Raw genomic sequence first — 21070 nt, 5'->3', positions numbered from 1 at the left:
GTTTTTCGTGTAGATGTGTCATCCTCGTGTGTAGTGTTGAGAGTGCAATTTATATTTATATTTTATTTCAATTGTATTAAAGGGTTTTGGAACAGATTGAACCTGCTGTGGTTGATTATGTCATTGAATACCCTGCAGACGGTCAATACCGCAGCAGTAATGAAATGAGAAAAAAGGCATTTTGTTTCACGTGGTGGGTTTGTTCTATTTGGCTACATCATACTCTGGAAAATTTTAAATAACGCCTAAAAGCACTTGAAGATAAAATAGCGAAAGAAGGGATTATTCTGTCAGAATCTCAAATCAGCGCCCTGGAGAAGAAAGCGCAGGATGATGAGAGGTGATAGTGGTACGGCTTATCTAGGTTATCTTGGTCTATAAGATGCTTTTTATGTGGGGCATTTAAAAGGTGTTGGACGTGTTTGTCATCACGCTGGCAAATGTTTATTCCCCTCCTGATAATGGTGAAGTCAACTCATCTGTCTTGATCTCGAAGCAGACAAACCCTCAGTAACGGATTGCTTCATATGGTAGAGAAAAGCGATCAGCGAACTGTAGCTCTGCCGATGTATCCATCTTCGCTGCTCTCCCGAAGGAAGAGAAGCTAATTGAATGGAGAACTTTTGAGGAAATTTTCAAAGCTCCAGTAATTTGCACTTATTAACAGTAACCAATCTGTAGTGTACGAGAGACAATTAGTTTTAGTTTAATTTAAAGTTGTAGAAAAAGTGTATAGACTGGGAGGGAAGAAATGTGAGACAGACGGATCCAATTTCGCGCGACGGACGTTGAGTCAGTCTTGTTCTAACTCTGGGAAGAAGATGATCGCGGCCGTCTTGCTGATACTGGGTGAGTATCTTGTGTTTTGTCCCTCTCAGGCTGAGTAATTTTTGCAATCCTATGTTCGTAGAATAGTTTTTGGGAACTGTAACACCTGTAGATAGGAACCCAAGTCCTTACTGCAAGTCATATGTAATTTTGGAACCTGCAGTTGATATGAAGCACCGTAAGCCATTATTGTATAATCGAGAAGAAACAAAATTCATTTATGTAATATCTTTAAAGATAATCAAATGTTAGTATAGTAAATAGTAGTTAATTGTTTTCCAAGAGCCAACCTAACACAATCCAGCATTTAAAAAACATTCCAATTTTCAACATTTTTGTATTTTCCTGCAGAATTTTTTCATCAATTCTGCAATGTAAATAGGTTTCCAAACAGCAAATTCAACGTTCTTCCATGTGTCACAAATCAGATTTTTCTAGTCAATAATTCTGAAGTTTATAACCAAGTTAGTGGTGCTAAATCTAAACATTAAAAAAGCAGAAACCTGAAATTACTTCTTAACCGTTGAGATTTGGACAAAACACCTCTTGAAATTGTCGAAACTTATCGCCAGTCACCCTGCAATGATCGTGGGTTCAAATACAGGTCATGACGCCAACTTTTTTTATCACAACCATGACATATACACACACCTAAACCGTTGCGGCCACCGACGCCCCCTTACGTTTACATTTAATGGTTATTAATGATAATCTAAATAATATTGTTAAAGCGATTTGGTCGTTACAGATAATTTTTTTCTTGCCATCCTCCTCTCTGGGCTAGTCTGGCAGACGCGTTTTGGTATTCCGCCCTCTTCAGTGGGTTTGCGGAATTTTATGAAATTGAGATTATTTTATATGGTGAGGTTGCGTTTTTCTTTGTTACTTTTCTAAATTTTATTTTCATTTTGAACGACGTGGTGTTAAATTAAACTGTATTATATTATTTAGCACGTTTCTTTCTCAATGTAAGTTTCTTACAACTAAAATCTTTGGGTTTTTAACATATGTAAAGTTCGAAATAATTTCCTGGGATACTTAAAATCCATGTATTTCATATCATATTTTTCCAATTTCCTTTTAAGTCGGTACTTTTTCAATGCTCTCGTTTCTCTAACTTAAAAGGTGGATTGATTTATTTCATGTTGGAAAAGCATTAATACGGTAGTGCTTCATTCCTGTGTTTCAGTTTATTTGTTTCTACATTTTTTCTTAATTTTTTTTCGCAACGAGAAAACTTTTCACAGGACCCCCAACGCTACAAGTAACAGAAGCCGCCAATTTTAATCTCTAGCCTCCACCCTCAGCGGTCTCACTGGGAAATAAGTTATAGTAATAGGATTAAAACTTTGCCTTGCCCTGAAAACTCCCTATAAGTGTGAGGTGCTCGAGGGTGCAAGGCAGATACAATATTCAGTTTGCGAAAAGCATTTAGAAAGGAAGGTAATGACTAAAGTATTATTAAGTCTATTATGCTAAGTCACTTCAGTTGTTAAATACGTATTTTTAACTGTTTTAGACTGACTTAATAATGATAATTGTGCCTTTGTTTATTCTTAAGGGATAAAACCAAAAATTAGGCAAATACAAATTGCAATGTGGTCAATCTTTTTTTTTACTCGCCATTTTTCTGGCAAGATCATATGTTGGCAATGACTACCCTAGAAAGCGAGGAAAAGGGTATCCAGGTCCTGTTTTTCCTTCACCGTCCAAATATCCACAATATGGGTTGAAAATGAAAGTAAATATAGAAAAGTGTACATAAAAATAAATTAAGAAGGAAGAATACAAGGAACAAACTGATGTATAAGGGACAACAGGACGAAAGATAGAATGCTAAAGAAGGAACGATAAGGAATGATGAAACAAGAAGAAAGTAGGTGATAAACAAGTACATATATCACAAGAAATAAAAGTAAGATATAAAATAAAAGAGGAAAAGGCAGTGAAGAGTATAAAATAAACACAGGATTCAAAAGGAAACAAAATAAATAAAGGGTTGAACGAATTAATAAAAATAATGAATAATTAAGTATAGAACAAAAGAATGGAAGAATGAAGTTCATAAAAGATAGAGAATAAAATGAAAGATAAATGGTAGGAAATGAATAAAGGGAAATATAAAGAAGGATCGAAACTCGTTAAACTATTCAAAAAAAGGGTAAAAATAAAGAAGAAAAATGTTGATAACAGGGGATAAACTGCTAGTCAACATCTAAAGATGGTAGGGATTAAAAACCTTGACGACAGCCTAAGAAAGATAGTCTCCACATATTCCTCTAACGGGAAACCTCCAAGGATAGTTTGCTGTACTTTCTAGTTTTGATAAGGAATGAAAAACTAATATTCCAGTTAAATGGCAGGCCGACATCAGTTGTAATAACTATGGAGTTCTTGCCTTAGTGCCAGATATTATCAGGCCTATTATGCTCAACGGATCTTTCTGTAAGGACTGTAGATTCCCAGTATGACGACCACTCTCTTCCATTACATCATGCTTACAATATACCAAAAGAGTTAATAGAATACCATCTCTTGCAATATTCCCGACCATTTGGTCAGTGCCAATTGTGTAATCGTTGCGGCATTATTTTTTTATTATTTATCAATAAAATAATAAAGAAAACAAAGGGTACGACAAAAAGAGGTGAGGTAAGATAATAAAAAAGAAAAATAAATAAGTTTGTAATGAAAATAAGAAGGTAATAAAGGGGGGCGTTGGTGGCCGCAACGGTTTAGGCTTTGACAAGGCGCTCGTCATTATAGGGTAAAGGTCCCGGGTTCGAATCCAGCGGCTCTGCATTCCAACCGGACATACTTAGAAATGGCTTTTTTTCAAAAACACCGGCACCCCGAGGGTTTATTGCGAACCGTCGTTAAAAAAGAAAATAATGGAGAAATTGACTTGACTGAACAGAATAAGAACATAATAATAAGAACATAAACAGAAGAAGAACATAATAACATAATAATAAGAACTAAACAGGATAACAGAATAAGAAAAATATAGGAAAAGTAGACAAAGTAGAAATAACGTAACTAAAATGTATGATAGAATAAAGGGGTCAAAACAAGAATAGCTACCACTATTTTACACAATTAAATACTGCTGTAAAATAAAGCACGATACAAATCTTCTACTTTATCAAAACGTAGAAGCTTTGCTATCACGATAGGGGTGCTGTGTAAATTTCCATGGTGCTACTCTTAGCTTCCTTATTCCCCATCCAGACAGAGGGGCTGTATTGACCTGAAAATCCCTTAAGCTTTAAGGATGCCTCACATTGTCGGGCAATGAAGTCGACTCGTGGGTCTCCTTCAAATAGCCCTCATTTCACCTCTACTAACAATTTCTTATTTGTAAAGTTACTTTGGTTTCCACGTGGTGAAAATGTTCAACCAATCTTAAATAAACATTTATTTTCAATCCACCATTTCTGTGATATTTTCCAAATTGAATAAAACAATAGACAATATGCATTCTACATTCCCGCCACCACACACACATTGTTAAGTCGCAGTTTCACGTATTATAATTATAAAAGATTAGGTGCTTCAAGACTCCAAGTTCTTTCTAATTTTTTCCTCAATATCATCACGTCTCTCTATTGTAATTTCATTGTAGTTTATGATATGATGCAGGGTGTTCGGCTTCTCGTGTTACAAACTTGCCCAATAGACTTTCAAAATATTTAATAATATCCGTAAACGTAGCTCAAATTTTTTCCTACCTTGATCACGTCCTTTTCTATCTTTCAGTTATAAAGGGTGTTCGGCTACTCGTATTACAAATTTTGTCAGTAGATTCTATGTTCAAAACGGAACCGAAAAGTCTCACTTAACGATGGTCTGAATCCAACAGTTTCGGAGGTATTCCGCTTTTTATGATTTTGTAAGATTTCACGACGTTCATTCAAATAAACAATGATAACTCCAAAACCCAAAAACTTTCGACAAATCCTGTGACACCATTGAAAACTATGTTAAATTTCCAATAAGATGTGATAAATACTAAACTTGAAAACGTTGTATAAATAAGCGTTTTAGCAGCCAGAACTTTGAAAAACAATTTTTTTCCAAGTCCACAAACTTACTATGGCGATTCTAAACTACTATTTCAAAACCTAGGGGCCAGCAAATTTCAGAAAACGTACTGCTTTTAATATCTTTTTTAGTGGTTTAATGGCTTTTTTAATTACTTTTCAAAGATGAAGAAATTTATGAAGGAAAGTAAAAAACCGTTGGTTGTCGGATTGGTAAGGTGGAGAGATTAATAATTATAAAAATATTTTAAAAACTTAAGGAAAGTTTGAATCAATTTATTGAACTTTTTAAATTTTGATTTAGATTTTGATCAAATAAGGTGTACTTATAATATATTATTTTTCCGTATACTTACCACAGCCCACTAATAAAAAAACTCAATCATCACTTCGTAACAATGAACTATTCATTTATAGAGATAAATTAATTTAAAAAATTAGAATTAAAAAAAGGCAACCCAAAAAAAAGACCATTTATATAACATTATAAAACCCAAAATGAAGACCAAACACTTACGACCTTATAAATCAATCTTGTCTTAACAGAAATCACACTGATCACACGAAATACCGAAACGCATCTGACAGACCGCCACAACAAATTTAGGCAGCCAAATTGGTCGGTAATGAAATTTCAGGTCATCAACCCGTAGGCAACGTCGAGAAATCTCACAATTTGAAATGAAAAAAAGTTAGGTATAACAAAAGTAAATAAAACACATACCACGGTAAAAGGAATGTTGAAAAGAAAGAACGTATTTAACAAAGAAAACAAAACATCAAAAGAAACGAAAGAAAAGAACAAAAAAATAACGAAAAATAATAGAAGGAAAAAAGAAATGTTACAAGAAATCAATAAACAAGGAAACAAATGAGGAAAACGTCTGTTTAAATGAAGAAAAGAAGGAAGCAATAAGAAAATATAGTAAAGAAAAATAAACCGAAGAAGATTTCTTAGAGAATAAACAAAATAATAACATAGAGTAAAAGTCAAGCAAAAAAGGTAATTAGAAGAAGGAAAATTAAAGGATAAAGAAACTCTGAAAATGTATAAAACAAGTGTTTAAAAAAATAAAACAACAAAGATAAATCAAGTAATTTAAGAAAAAAACAATAAGTACGAAAAAATATATTCTCTTACAATCTTACTTATTTCTTTTATTTTATATTTAATTCATTTGATACTTTCTTTTTAGAGTTATATCTTCCTGCATTTGTTTATTACATATTTATTTTTCTTTAAGTGATACATTACCCAATACTTCTTGGTTAGGTTTAATATTTTAATGAGAGATCCAATTAAATCTCCTGGAACTTTTCTCTAATAGGTAAACTTATATGGTAATGCTCCGTAAAGGTTAGGGGAAAATCCAGGAATTGCAAGATTCATTTTTCTTTAAAGAAGATGCTATAAAAAGAAAATGGCTTGCTCAATATCGCCGAGAGTTCATTAAGGAAAATATGATCTCCGAGCAAAAATAAACCATGGTTCAGTTATAACCCCGTCGGTGTTGGCTATTTGAGAACTCGACAACAAAAGGTTTCCTTTGATAAAAGTGTGTACATTACCCTTTCTTAGGGATCAAAAAATTCGTCATATTTTGAACGTATAATGTGGAGTTTATTTTACAGAGAAAAATAAGTAGCTTTCTCTTATTTTTTAACGAGGTAGGCCATAATGACTTGCTGCATATTCCAAGTGTGTTTCCTGGTAAAACCGACATTGATTATTTAAACATAAAGAGGCCAAAAATGCGATCAATTACAAGCCCAAAAACAGTATTAATATTGTTATTATCACTGAGTCAATACTACCAAAATTAACATCCAATTGCTCGTTTAGTGTGGTGGAGGTATCTAATAATTATAGTTTATACAAATTTTAGTATTTTTATTACTATTACGGTGTATCGCGAGGGTGTGGACGTTTGCAAGACAGATTTGTAGGCGATTTGACACGGCTTGGGGTGGTTCGATAGGATGGTGGCTCTGTCTACCTACGTGCACCTCAGGGAGGTTACTGCTCTCTGTGACTGGTTCTGCCTCGATCTTCTAGTTGCACTTTTGTTTCAGAAATATCACAACTGGAGGGTCTCGCCAAAACGGTGGTTGTTGTCAGGGTACTGGGCACATAGGTCTGGAAGGTAAGGAAAAGGCGGACAAGGCCGCTAAAGCTGCGACGTCCCAACCTCAGAACTTAACCACCGCGATCCAAAAAACGTGATTAGAATAAAGTGGGAGCGTTAGTTGGTCGGGGCTGCAGAGAAGGTCTCACATACCATGAGTATTACCAATAATTGATGTAATTATTAGCTTGAAAGAGAAATGTGAGATGTTCGATAACGAAATGTTGAGTATATAATTGGTAAGGTGAAGATTCTCAAGTACTCCACTACCCAAACTACCTGAATTCTATCTAAATAAAAAGAATGGTTTTAAGAGTGAGTGAGAGATTTGAATTCAGAAATGATTTCGTTGGGGCCTGAAATTACCTAGCAGTTGATACGTTACCCACTCGGGGTCGAAATGTCTTACCATAACATTGAGGTTTTTTTAACGTGCGCACCTAGCCGATCAGGTCTTCTATCATATGACTCATCTTGTTACTTGTATATTTCAACAGACTAACTTGTCCTAAAAATGGCTCTTTGCGCTGACGATATCGCTCTGTATTCTTTATCTTCGCGGATAGTTACGAGACGATGAGTTTGGAAAAATAGAGTGTCGGAGGGCCTGTTGGCTGTTGGATGCGGTACAATATTGCGAAAGTATTTATGGCTTGACTAAAGTATTCATGGCTTGAGAAATGTATAATGCATTCATGATTTGATGAATGTATTCTTGGTTTGACTAAGGTAATCATGGCTTGATGAGGTCGTCGGATATTGGAAAACTACCTCCTACGGTATCGGGTAAACGGCGGGAGTAAGGTGGATGTACCGACTTCAGAAAGATGCTCTTATATGCCTATCGTAGAGTCTCACACGCAGGACTAATGTCGCCAGGTTCACGTTATGCAGACCATGTGTTTGACCTGGTGAACATATTTCGTAACTGCACAATGAATAATAATAACAATAAACTTGTTGATCGTGCTGAACTACATCCGATGGTGTCATCTCGAGCCATTAATTTTTTAAGAAATGCAAGGCTAGTACCAGTACAATTAGTATCAAATAGGTAATTGCAGTTTTACAAATAAGAAATGCAGAAATACATGAAATATATAGAAGAATAAAATCGGCTCTTCTATTACTTGGCCATGATAGATGGGATTAAATCTTATATTGCCCTAATAAAAAAAATATTACGTAAACATTAACAGTTATAACTCAACCAGCTAGAGGTATATATCTTTACACAAAAACCTCACTAGACCAGTGTTTTTAAGTTGTAAAATTTGTTCTAAATCCATAAGTAAAAATTTCTGTTCATAAGAGTTATTTTTTACCGCTCAAATGAAATATTTAGAAAATACTATTTTTTTCACAAAGCTAGCATCCGTATCATTGACATGGTTTCAAAGGTTTTTTTGGAAACAGCATATGATAGGGGAATGAAAAATTCCACCCCACTGTGCCGAGCGCGGAAGAGTCTGCGAAAAACAAGAGTTAGCGCAAACAAGTTTATGGAAATTCGCTTCAACCTTCCTAACCCCTGCCTGTCTAAAACTTTCTGAACCTAAAGTACAACGTAAAATCAACCGCTTTATTCTCGTAGGGCGATGTGTAGGAACTTTACCAACTCCCTGCCTCAGGAAAAGCCTGTCAAATTTAGACTCACGTTATTACGTTGATTATGAATATATATGAGAATTTTTAAGATAGACGTCCAATGTCTTTTGAAAACCCTAAGGCCTTTAAATAAATGTATAGGAGTTGGCGTATTTTTTCTATTCGAGATGGGCAGTTTTCGGTGTTAAACGTAATCTCCTCTCCTACCAGAATAGTCCCGCATGATCTCCTACTCTCATTCTCTCTCTCTCTCTCTCTCTCTCTCTCTCTCTCTCTCTCTCTCTCTCTCTCTCTCTCTCTCTCTCTCGTCTCTTTCTCTCTGTCTCTCTCTATCGGTCTGTCTATATCTGTTTATCTATTTATCTATCTATCTATCTTTCTCTCGCTCGCTCTTTTTCTCTGTCTCCGTGTTACTAAAACATATAAAGCCAGCTTGTTGTTATACAATCCATTGATGTTCGAAGCTACTGTTTTGGTTGGTCGTTGAAGCAACAATTCGATAATTTTATGGAAGCGTTTATTTTTTTGTAGGTTCTGTGGAATTAAATTAAAATGTGGACAACATGCAACAGTATAAGTTTGTTTACAATTTCTTGTTTGTTATAATTACTACTACTGTTACAATAGTTTACACTAGCTTTCATCTAACAGGATAAGATCACGGAGCCACCAGCATTGTAGTTTGCTGTAGTAATATTGGACCCACGAAAAGGGTCGTTTGCAAATGGACGGTTGGTTTTGGACTGAAAAAATGAGATTAGGAATTTGACATTTTGTTAAAGCCTTATATTTCTGAATAGTAAGTTCATGTTACTTAGAGTTGTGTTTTGCGTATTAATCTTTTGTTATTGAGGCATAGATTTGATCCATTAAAGCGCCATTAAAAAGCTAAGTTTGTATCATCTATTAAGATCTTTTCGTTTCAGTCTAGTCCCAGATTTTCACGGGAGAATCGGTCGTCAAGGTGAGATTCTAGTATGAGCTTTACAAGCCTTTAATTTACATATCAGAAAGATAGCTGACAGTACTCTTTATTTTCAAAGAAGGAAGCGATAACGTCAACTATTCGGTGGCATTACTGAACTATATAGTTAAACCGAAGTTTTTATCAGGAATAAATTGAAAGTAAGGGATAAAGAAGTAGGGGGAAATTTCATACTCCTTTCCCATGAAGAGGACGATACCTTGTAAAGTAGTTTCGAGAGTTTTGGCAAATATCGACGTTGTAATTCCGATATAAGTTGTCGGGCAATTTGTAGAATTGTTTTTCTTAATTTTATTTGTTATTGGAGTGGGTTATTAATTTGTCAATAAAGAGTGTGAATAGTTTAATAGTTTTTGAATGCTTCTTTTAAGGTTGTCAGAAGTGGATACTGTGTTTAATTTGTGTTATGGGCCGTGAACGAATGGAATGGATATGTATGTTAGTTTGCCTGTGTTTGATAGAAATGATGTGGTGTTAGGATAGTATATTATTGATTACTGATAGTAGGTGGTGATAGTGTTGAGTTCGTTGTTGCTTATTCTGTTATGTGTTTATGGTAATGATTAAATAGTGCGCAGACAGGTGGTTGAAATACAAAATACTGCAAATATTAACAACAATGAACTCCCCTTAATTATCGAAATCGTTCTTTTTATATATAAGTGTAAGTGAAATGTTGTGCAGTCACCATGCTTATTTATATAAAACATATATAATAATATTTTATCAGTTTACTAAATTATTAAACAAAATTTTTTTCCTCAGAGTTTATTTGTTCGGAATGAGTGCGTTTTTCTTTTACTAGAAAAAAATACTAGAAATCCTCCGTGATTAACATAGCAAAACGGAGTCATTTTCTGGGTAAGACAACTTTTCTTTTGACATGGTTGGAAAAATTCTTTCCCAACTGGACTGTTTGGAGGTGCATTATTTTCGAGCGTATTTTAATGAAATTCTTTATATCGATTTTCGGCATGCGTACTGTTTTGTATAAGGTGTTCAGTATGGCCAAGCGGACAGCCATTTTTCCTTAAGCACAGCGAGGCCCAGTTTTAAAAATACAGATAGAATGAAAATTCTCACAACTTTGAAAACGTACTCACTAACGTCCGTCCTTTCACATCGCAATGGGTACGGAAAAGATGGAACTTTTAAAAAGATTCTTTTCGAACACGTTGCTACCCGCGGTAGAAGTCTGCAAAGTGTGTTTGCGCCTTTTAAATTTTCGGCCGGAGTTTTCTGTCGATATCTGCGTTTTGAACGGGTTGAAGCTTCCTAGTCTGTTTGCGGCAGCACCTAAAACTCCTCTTGGTCTGACTAGTTTCTTCCACCACGGAACGGCCATAACACAAATTCCGTCATTGAAACTCCGAGGTTGCGATTTTTTTTCCTGCTACATGTTACAGTACAATTATGATCATGTGATATTAATCCAGGCGTGATGTTTTTACAGAAAACATATTGACAAAATATTTCAGTCGATTCGTTTAAGTTAATAAGCTACACTCTTTCATAAATAATCTTTACTCGTTTCAATTATAAAGCGGTACAAAATTTAAATAAATATTCATGTTTTAAGATGCAAAGATTGTCGTAATTTTGATTCCTAATTTTTTATATTTTTATTTGTTGTAAAATATATTTCCAATTAAATTAATATTTGTACAAATAGCCAATATGCCAAATTGCTAGAAGGAAAATGAATTGAAAATTGAATGAGTGAAAACAAACAGAATTCGTATGTTTGTTTGTTTCTTGCAGGCTGTTACTTCTCTCAAATGGAGATTATTATTCGTGAGGGAAAAGAAAGATACACAAATAAAAACAGACAGAGATCTGTTTATTTTTACCAATTTTACAAAATCTCATTTAGAAAATATAGAGACTACTGTTAGAGAATGTGTGCGTGTACTGGAGAGAGAGAGAGAGAGAGAGAGAGAGAGAGAGGGACAGGGAGAAAGAAAGAAGAAAGACAGAAAGATACACAAACAAAGACAGAGAAAGAGAGAGTTTGTGTATATGTTAGAAAGACAGTGAAAGGGAGAGTGAAAGGGAAAGAGAGAAAGTGAGGGAGAGAGAGAGAGAGAGAAGGAGAGAGAGAGAGAGAGAGAGAAAGAGAGACGAAATAATGAAAAATTAAGTAAAAAATAAAACACAAATAATACTAATTGTACAATATTGATCACTGGCCGATAATCTACTTAGTCATTAAATAAAACCAATTGCATGTTTTCACTTGACTACATCAACCACTGAAATGGCAATTTTGTTTTTCCCTATAAATTTATTACACTTCTAATAAATATACAAGTTTCTGTTGCAATTCGTCACTGTACGGCATCACTCAGCAACTCTTTCCTCTTTGCACTTGGGATTTTATTACCGAATGATATTAAAGGAGACAGATCCGTGGAATAGCGAAAGAGGACCCGTTACAACTGGTTACAAACGCGAAGCTAAAAGTATCTCTTGGTGAAGGTGTTTTCAGGACTTATAACACTACTGCGAATGCATTGAAGTAATAAAACGTAAGACGTAGTAATAGCGTAACGGAGTAATAAAAAGGAGAGAATGAATCACTCTTTAAATGGACGAGAAAATAATCCAAAACATCAACATGAATGTATATAAAAAGTTAAATAGAACTAAGACCTGAAAATTGTTCATTTAAAAACAATACAAAATAGAATTGTATTATGATAACTATAAATTTGCACGATTAATTTCGTCTAATGTGATGTAAGGGTAAAAATAAATCAATTATGACAAATTTTGATAACCAAAAGACAAAACAAAACCAAAATTCACCTATAAAAGTAGTTCACTTTTCCCTTTAATGTTGCACAATCTCCAATTGTTATTTGTGTGAACTTTTCTCTCTATTTGTCAGTCGACCTATCTATCTAAACCCCATTTTCTCTGTTTTTTCCACTCCCTCTCACGCTCGCTCGCTCTTCTCCTTCTGCCACGCCCTCCATTAATTTGCATTATTACATTACACATTGGTATTTCTTGGTAATAAAATTGGCAAATTTGTTATTGTTTTATCAGATATATTTTCACACACATACGTATTTAAACGTGATTTTCATTTTTTTAAACTCATCATCCCTGGTTCGTTTTTTCTCGTTATTATTATTAAATGCATTTTGTATAAACGCCAGTGATAAATCAACTAATATATAAATTAGTAAAAATATTCTACAGTAGATGTGTCCAATCATCATACAGACGAGTCAACAAAATTACTAGTAGTTAAATTCATCTAATTTCGTGGTCCGCTTGACCAATTAATTTATTACAATTAATTAAGGTTTTTAGTTGAGATAAAAAAGTCAATGGCACGAGCGGGATTCGAACCCACGAGCTTAGGCTTGATACGCCGCTGCTCTACCACTTGAGCTATCGTGACCTCGATCAAATCTTTTCGTTTTGTCATCGATCAAATTTTTTTTTTGTTTTGTTTCTTTTAGAGAGAACTAGGCAAACAACAAACTCATTTATTTTTATTGATATCAATTTCGGGGGCATCAGCCTCCCCTCATTTACATAATAAAAAAATGTGAATATTTTATACGAATTATTTATGTAACATAAATTTTATTAAAACTTTTAAATTATTATAATGAAAAAAGACGAGATACGTACCTAGTTTTCTTTTTCGAAACGCATAACCTTAGTACTTTATAATTATTTATACCATTTTTTCTCACTGTTATGCTTATGTATTGAGTTATGACGTGTTGCTTTTAACCATTGGTATACTCTTATAATAAATGTTCTTTTTTTCAGCAATTTTTTTAATTGTTTTTCTATTTTTATTTACATATTTTTTTAAATTTGTTTTTTACATTTATTAATATTTAAAACTGTTTTATTATTTTTTATTATTTTATATATACATACATTATCATATTCATATAATTCTTAAATTAACATTTATTTACATTTGCATATAATAAATATTCTTTTGTGCAGCAATTTTTTTACTGTTTTTCTCATTTTATTTACATATATCTTTTTAATTTGTTCTTTACATTTATTAATACCTAATACTGTTTTATTATTTTTTATTATTTTATATAAATGTACATACATTATAATATTCATATAATTCTTAAATTAACATTTATTTACATTTGCATATAATAAATGTTCTTTTTTGCAGCAATTTTTTTTACTGTTTTCTCTTTTTATTTACATATTTTTTTAATTTGTTTTTTACATTTACATATTAATATATATAACTGTTTTATTTATTTTTTTTACTAAGGTTCACAACAGCAGAGGTCATATAAACCCTCAGGGTGCCGGTGTTTTTGAAAAAAAGCCCATTTGTAAGTATGTCGGGTTCGAATGCAGGGCCGCTGGATTCGAACCAGGGACCTTTACCTTAGAGTGATGAACGCCGTGTCAAAGACTAAACCGACGCTCCCTAAAACTGTTTTATCATTTTTTATTATTTTACATGTATACATACATTATAATATTCATATAATTCTTAAATTAACATTTATTTACATTTGCAGTTTTCAACTTTTGTATATAGTTAAAATATTTTTAAATTGTTTACAAATTTTAATGTCATCTTCTGGTATATTTATGTTATCATATTTTATATTTATGTAAATCTTTTGCAACTTTATTAGCTTATTATCATTTTTCTTTTTCTAGGATTTTAACATCATCGAAGTTTATTCTACATATTTTTGCGTGTTAACATGATTTCTTTTTCAACACTTTTTTTTCTGTAGCCTGCAAAATTCATGTTGTAATTGTTTCTCATTTTGAGTGGGTTTTATGTCGGTTTATATGACCAACGGCAAACCATCCTGAACACTTTTAATAAAGCAAAACTGTAATTTTAGACTAGGGATTGGTTTTATTTTACGTATATTTTGCTCACTTGACCTAAATCTGTCCCGGAGTAGTTAATAAATAAACGTTATGATTGTTATTAATATTGATTGTTATTCTAGGATACAACTTCAAAAACTCGAATTCAAATACTCTACAATCAACAATATTAAAATTTATTATTATCCCTCAAAGACCTATCTTCATTAGTACCTCTCCAAAAATACACATTGAGCAATTGGAACATGTGCGTATGTACATATCTGTCAGACAGTGGCGGCATGTATAGAACTCTGTTATTAAGTTTGGATTAGGCTAAGATAAGATTAGGAGGTCAGTAAGCCGTTTTAAACGGTGAAGGATTATAAGGGGTTTAGGAAAGGGTATAGGGATGGCATAGATTGGAAATACTTGATTTTAGCATAACGCGTGAAAATCAGAAGGATTTTAATAGAGTAAAGTAGGATAATTGTTAACTTGAAAAAGGAACGGGGTGGCAATTCGAATGCTTCCGAAGTAACAACTCGACTTAACTTAGAATACATTTATTTTCAATTTATACAGCGCTGTTCTCCAAGCTGACACTACTTAGGTAAATCCAGCAAAGGGTTGTTGGGTTTTACAATTGTCTTGTACTTTCAGACTCTGCTGATTATGTGTGTTTGTACAACTGCCATATGATAATTACTCTCAACTGGAAAAAATGAGATTCATCAACGAGTTTTCGTTAAGTTCGATGTATGATTTATTATTGTTAACGGGAATTGCACTGAATGCATTCGTCAGTCCAAGCTTTCCATTATCTAATCAAGTTCATTGTTTCTCTATTGTTTAAGTAAACAAAACCACCGCTATACACTGTCCGTTTCCCGGGTAATTACCGTTCACCGAGTAACTGGGTACCTTGATGATATTCAACCTACTCCAATACTGTAGAAACGTAGGGGGCATTAATCTGATTGACAAATTCCACACCCCATCGACCGCCGCCCAGGTTGAAATATTATTTTATTGGCTTAATGTCTGTTGGGAGAGAATACGCGGCCACTAACGTGTTTTCCGTTTTGCCCAATGAATTTCAAATTTATAGTCCATCAACAAAATGTGAACAAAATTACGATTTGATGGCCATAACAACAACCTCATTTTATTAACATCACGATTTAAGCTTAAGAGAAGAAGGATTCTCCAAGCAGATTTTATAAAGTCAAAACTCTAAATGACACATCAAACAGACGATTCAAACGACTACTATTATTAAACCAGCAACAATTATTAACAGTTATATTTATTATGTTTCGTGGTCCACTTGAACAAATAAATTCTTTTCAATTAGTTAAGGTTTTGTTTGAGATAATAAAGCGGATCAAAGTCACGAAGCTCAAGTGGCCATTTCATTTGTCGCCGAAGATCAAATTGATACGACATTTTAAAAATAGCAAAAAGGAAGTCTGTGCCGTGACGAACTGTTGGTCCGTTTCATTTATTTTTTAAATTATTTTATTTTTACCCTTACTTACTACTACATTTTACAAATGTGATCTCTCAAACCTTTTCCAATGCTGACACTCAATCTGAGAGAAAGGGGTGTCGAGGCCATCGTCGGTCCATATGAAAAGGAGACTTGAGGGTTCTGCGGATGAGAATGTGTAGAGAGGGCTCAAACAGTCGGGTTACGATGAGTCGAGAGGTTAGGATGAAACATTTTTATCCGGGAATGGATCAGGTCGTACTCAAAAGGAATTCGTTGTGGATAGTTGATTAGTGATGAGTAGGGAGGTATGGCGAATTGTCTGAAGACTTTTGATTGGACAGATTAGATGCCCTGGATGTTGGATGGCTTGAAAGAACTCCACAGTTCCACTGCGTTCTGTCTACAGTGGTCGAAGTGAATTCTTTTATAAGTTTAATTTAGTGTTGACGGTCAAGACAGATTTCGTTCCTAGAAGGCTTCTTAGTTGTTGCTTACCAGATGGAACGTCCATCATCATTAAGTGCCACACCGCGCGCAACATCCTCAGCACTAAGTGGCATTTTTAAGTTTAACAATTGAAATAAGGAAAACAAAGACGGAAACTAAACAGTTTATTGCTTCAGAATTCAAATAAGGCTGAATAAACATTTTAAATTTCAAGAAGTATTTTCAGAGGATCTTCGGAAGAGGTTAAAACAGAGAAAACGTCCTTACGGTTTTCGCCGAGCTTTCGACAGTTTTATACTGTCATCTNTAAAACAGGCCCTGAAGATGACAGTATAAAACTGTCGAAAGCTCGGCGAAAACCGTAAGGAAGTTTTCTCTGTTTTGACCTCTTCCGAAGATCCTCTGAAAATACTTCTTGTATCCAGCAGGTCGATAATCTAGTTCATCGTTCATTTTAAATTTCGTAAAATGGAAACAATAAAAAATTCTTTATCCTTTTTTTGGATTAAGGATTTAACATTTTAACTCTAATTGATATTCCCAATTTAAAACATACCATAAACAAATATTTATTGGTAAAAACAACAAATTAAGGGTAGAATTTTCTATTCTCGAGAAAAAAAATGAATTGGTGGAAATTTTTGCCTGTCAGTGCAATATAAAAACTCCTACAGTTGACACATTAATAATACTTTTATGGAATGTAATTTTCATCAATCAAAATACATTAGAGATGTTTTCACAAAAATCACAAGATAATTCTTACACAAAAATACGATTATTGTATTCCCCTCAATTCCCATATAAGCAATTGAAACGAAAGTCAGTAATATACCTCTCAATTGATTATTATTATATTATTATTCCAGGGCGACTGCCAATGAGTATCTTTCCCTATAATTCATGTAATGTCACAAACACAAATCGAACTCCAATCTGGTGGGTGTATATAATATATATGGAGTTGTAGATGAAAATAAATGAAGTCCAAAAAAAGTTCAAATTGTGTTTTGTTTCATTTAGAATTCGTTTTAATTTCTTTGCCGCTTAATAATTTATTTAATATCGCAGTTATTACAATTTTACAGGTTTTTAAACTGTCTAGGACTTACATTTCATAGAAGACTACCTTTGAATCCACACACACACAATTTTAAAAAAACAGACACTCAAAACCGATTTAAAATTCTTTATTACTTACTCAACCGACAATCAAAATTACCATTAAAGTCAAAACTTTGGACATACACATAACTACTAAAACCTATTTGTATGTAGGGTGCAAAGTAGATGGATCTGCCAAATATAACAATATTCAAAGATTACAAAGTTTTCAACCCAAAATTTAAAGACTAATTGTTTCTGTCCTTTTTTACGTAAACAATAACTCACTTTGCAGAGATCTTCACGTGCATAGTGTTTTCGTCCATCATATTTAAAACGTTTTCATTGTAATTTACAAAATTACACTACTCCATTACCCACAATTGCCATGTAATGGTTTGAAAAGAATATGAATAAAAAAATCTTAAATGATTATTGGATAGCTTTCTCCATAACGTCACAGACATAAATTATCCAATCCGCTGGTTGTGTACAATATATACAACTTATAAGGTTGTAACTAACATGTACAGTTGTACATACAAATCAATGAAGTCAAAAAAAAGTTTGTTAACCCCGCTTTTTGAAATGATGTCAACCTGAACTTTAGGTTTTGAGAGGATGTTTCTAAGTGAACACACACCTCGAAAAGGTACTCGAAAGCCGTCTCGTTTAATAATTGTACCTACTTCATAAAATCAAAGAATGTTTAATAATCCAAGCTGGTACTTTAAATATATTAAGAGTAAAATGGCAAAAAAGAGAGAAAATTCGAAAGGTACTAAAGCATTATTATTATTTTGCTTCATTATTCTTTTTATATAAGGTCTTGGTTGAGATGAAAAAGTCAGTGTCACGAGCGGGATTCGAACCCACGTCCTTCGGCTAAATACGCCGTTGCTCTACCACTTGAGCTATCGTATTCGATACACTCGGACACCAACTCCTTATCTCAACCTACAACCACAATAGTATAATTGGTTAGAGCAGCGGAGTATCAAACCGAAGGTCATGGGATTATCAATTAGAGATAAAATGTTTAATTCTTAATCCAAAAGAAGAATAAATAATTTCTCAGTGTTTCAATTTTACGAAATTTAAAATGTTTATTCAGCCTTATTTGAATTCTGAACTGTTTAATTTCCGTCTTTGTTTTCTTAATTTCATTTGTTAAACTTAAAAATGCCACTTAGTGCTGAGGATGTTGTGCACGGTTTGGTACTTATTGATGATGGACGTTCCATCTGGTACGCAGCAACTAAGGAGACTTCTAGGACCGACTTTTGATCTCAACCAATACCTTGCATAAAGATTAATTAATTGAAAGAAGTTATCTGGTCAATCGAACCACGAACTCTAATTAAGAGAGCAGATATTAAATTATTAAAACCAAATGTTAATAATATTTATTATTGAGTAAACTTTTAAACTAATAACATTTTTCTTTAATATATTTGATTTTACTTTTACCACCAAGCACAGTAAGTTAGGAAGTCATCCAGAGCTGGCAAAAAGAAAATAAATAGTGTAAAATGTTTAAGAGTATTTTGTAGTTGAACTGATTTGAACAGTCTGTAATAATAAAGACGGCGTTTCTGGTCTGGCTTTCAAAATCCACTTTATAGATATTTAAATATTCAGCTTGTTTACACGTTTTACATAATTGTAGAATTAGCAAACTGGCAGGCACCAGGCATACAATAATTGCGAGAGACGGCCGGCGGAGGAAAAACAATTATTCCCCTCGTAATATAATGCCGGTTATAAACGGCTGTAATGTTTCTATTTTGCATGAAATTCGGACATGATGTTACACATGAGGACCTACGTGCTTTGTAAACTGTAAAACCCAGCACGGCTCACGTAAACGGACGTGCCTTCCTCGGGCCTCAGGTGAGGCCGCTTCTCTCATAAATACCTTATTATTCCGACAAAATATTATAGGGGGGACGTTCCGTCAGCGAATAAAGCGTATGCATTTATTACAGCGTCGCCCTTTTACGCTGAGAGCAATACATCAAAGCCGGAGATGTCAAACGTGAACGACAAATTTTTCAATATTCATCGTTTAGAGTTTTTTAGAAAATTGAGATCCGGCTTTTTTCACACAAAGTTTATTATTAAAACCAAGCTTAATATTGAACAAATATTATTAAAGTCGCTGAGGATTGTTGACAGCTGGTCCTTGCTTAATAAATAAACAATTTTATCGTAACAATTGGCCTATTTCGATCTTGTCTTCCGTTTTATACATAGTTACAAGTCTATCAAATCTATGAAGCTTTTTTATAAAGAAAAAAAATCAGTTTTAAGAAGTCTTGTTTGTAAAACATGCTGTATGTTTGATTTATAAATTTTCAACAGTGCCATCGCGTTCTGGGCATCCTCCTTTCATAAGAAAGAATGCTGCTCGAAAGTCTTTCCAGATGTCGAATATTCTTTCGATCAAGTCTGGCACCTAGAAACTCTTGGACATATATATACACAACACACAGTAACTCATCCTAAAATCGTACTGGCCGATAGATACTTTGGAGTGCTGGTCGTATCCACACACTCCACTGTGTACACAGTGGACGCGAGAATCCTTCAGAGGATCGCCCTTGGCCCACCACAGTACTCAATATTCATTGCGGATATCCCTTCACATCGCGTCAAAACTATCCTAAAATAAGCTGATGTCACTACCATCCTGTACAATACTGTCACTCCGTCCTCATAGCTCACCGAACCTTCCAGACCCATATATACTCAATTGAACAATAGTTCCTGTAGTGGCCACATGTAGTTACCACATTACAACTTGACGCCACTACCGTTTATGGAATATTCTCGCCCTCCACTCTGCAGCTAATAACAGTAGAGCCCCCCAGCATGGGCACTGCCCGCTGACTTCATACTCGTCAACCCGACAAGTTCTCACTCGTACCTCAAGACTCGTCGACTTGTCTCCGCAACGAGCTCTCACAAATCTAATGGAACGTCGACGTCGACAACGACGACAGCAAAGGTACTCTCAGCATTAGCCTGATTCTCGCTCGTTCTCAACACAGCCGACTTGGCTATAAAAGCCAACTGATGCTCTCGGCTAATTGCTTCACTCGAGCCTTTTCAGCCTCTATGGAGTCAGCAGACTCACGGCCCACGGACCTCAGCCAACGGTTCACTCGATCACGGACCACCACCAACAGCACACGCACACGGTTCCGGCCTCGACCCATCGTCTCGACGCTACGAAATAACACCGGCCCTTTTTAGGGCCACAACACTCCCAGTCACTAAAGTTCCAAATTGAGGAATCAAACTAAACACCACAAAGACCCAAAATATAACTTTCATTCTCCATCGCATCTCTTACTTTCAATCTATTATAACCTCACTCCCTCGGCTCACCTGGAATCCCTATGAACGTTTCAAAAGGATAGAATTGAACCGACGATACCGATTACTTAAAACTACTAAACAACAGATCCCTTGACAAGAAAATACTGATATATAACTCAATACTGAACTCAAAGGGGAAATATGGCATAGAACTAAGGGGTTCAACCAGAACGTTCAATCTCCATAGAATCCAGACCTTATATCACAAATCCTT

At 34.3% G+C, this 21070-nt stretch overlaps 1 long non-coding RNA gene across 1 annotated transcript in view; it reads left to right on the top strand.

The window, feature by feature from the left end:
* The first annotated feature begins 807 nt into the window (after positions 1-807).
* LOC112127380 overlaps positions 808-21070 on the top strand; it is a 53486-nt gene continuing 33223 nt past the window's right edge. The window contains exons 1-2 of the long non-coding RNA XR_002910545.1: positions 808-849; positions 911-1006. This is a non-coding gene — a long non-coding RNA (uncharacterized LOC112127380). The remainder of the gene's footprint in view (positions 850-910; positions 1007-21070) is intronic.

Source organism: Cimex lectularius, unplaced genomic scaffold, assembly GCF_000648675.2.
Source record: "Cimex lectularius strain Harlan isolate CLEC.00 unplaced genomic scaffold, Clec_2.1 scaffold1, whole genome shotgun sequence".
Taxonomy (NCBI): Eukaryota; Metazoa; Arthropoda; class Insecta; order Hemiptera; family Cimicidae; genus Cimex; species Cimex lectularius.
Note: the sequence above shows the minus strand (reverse complement) of the source record. Positions and strands in the feature narration are given on the sequence as shown.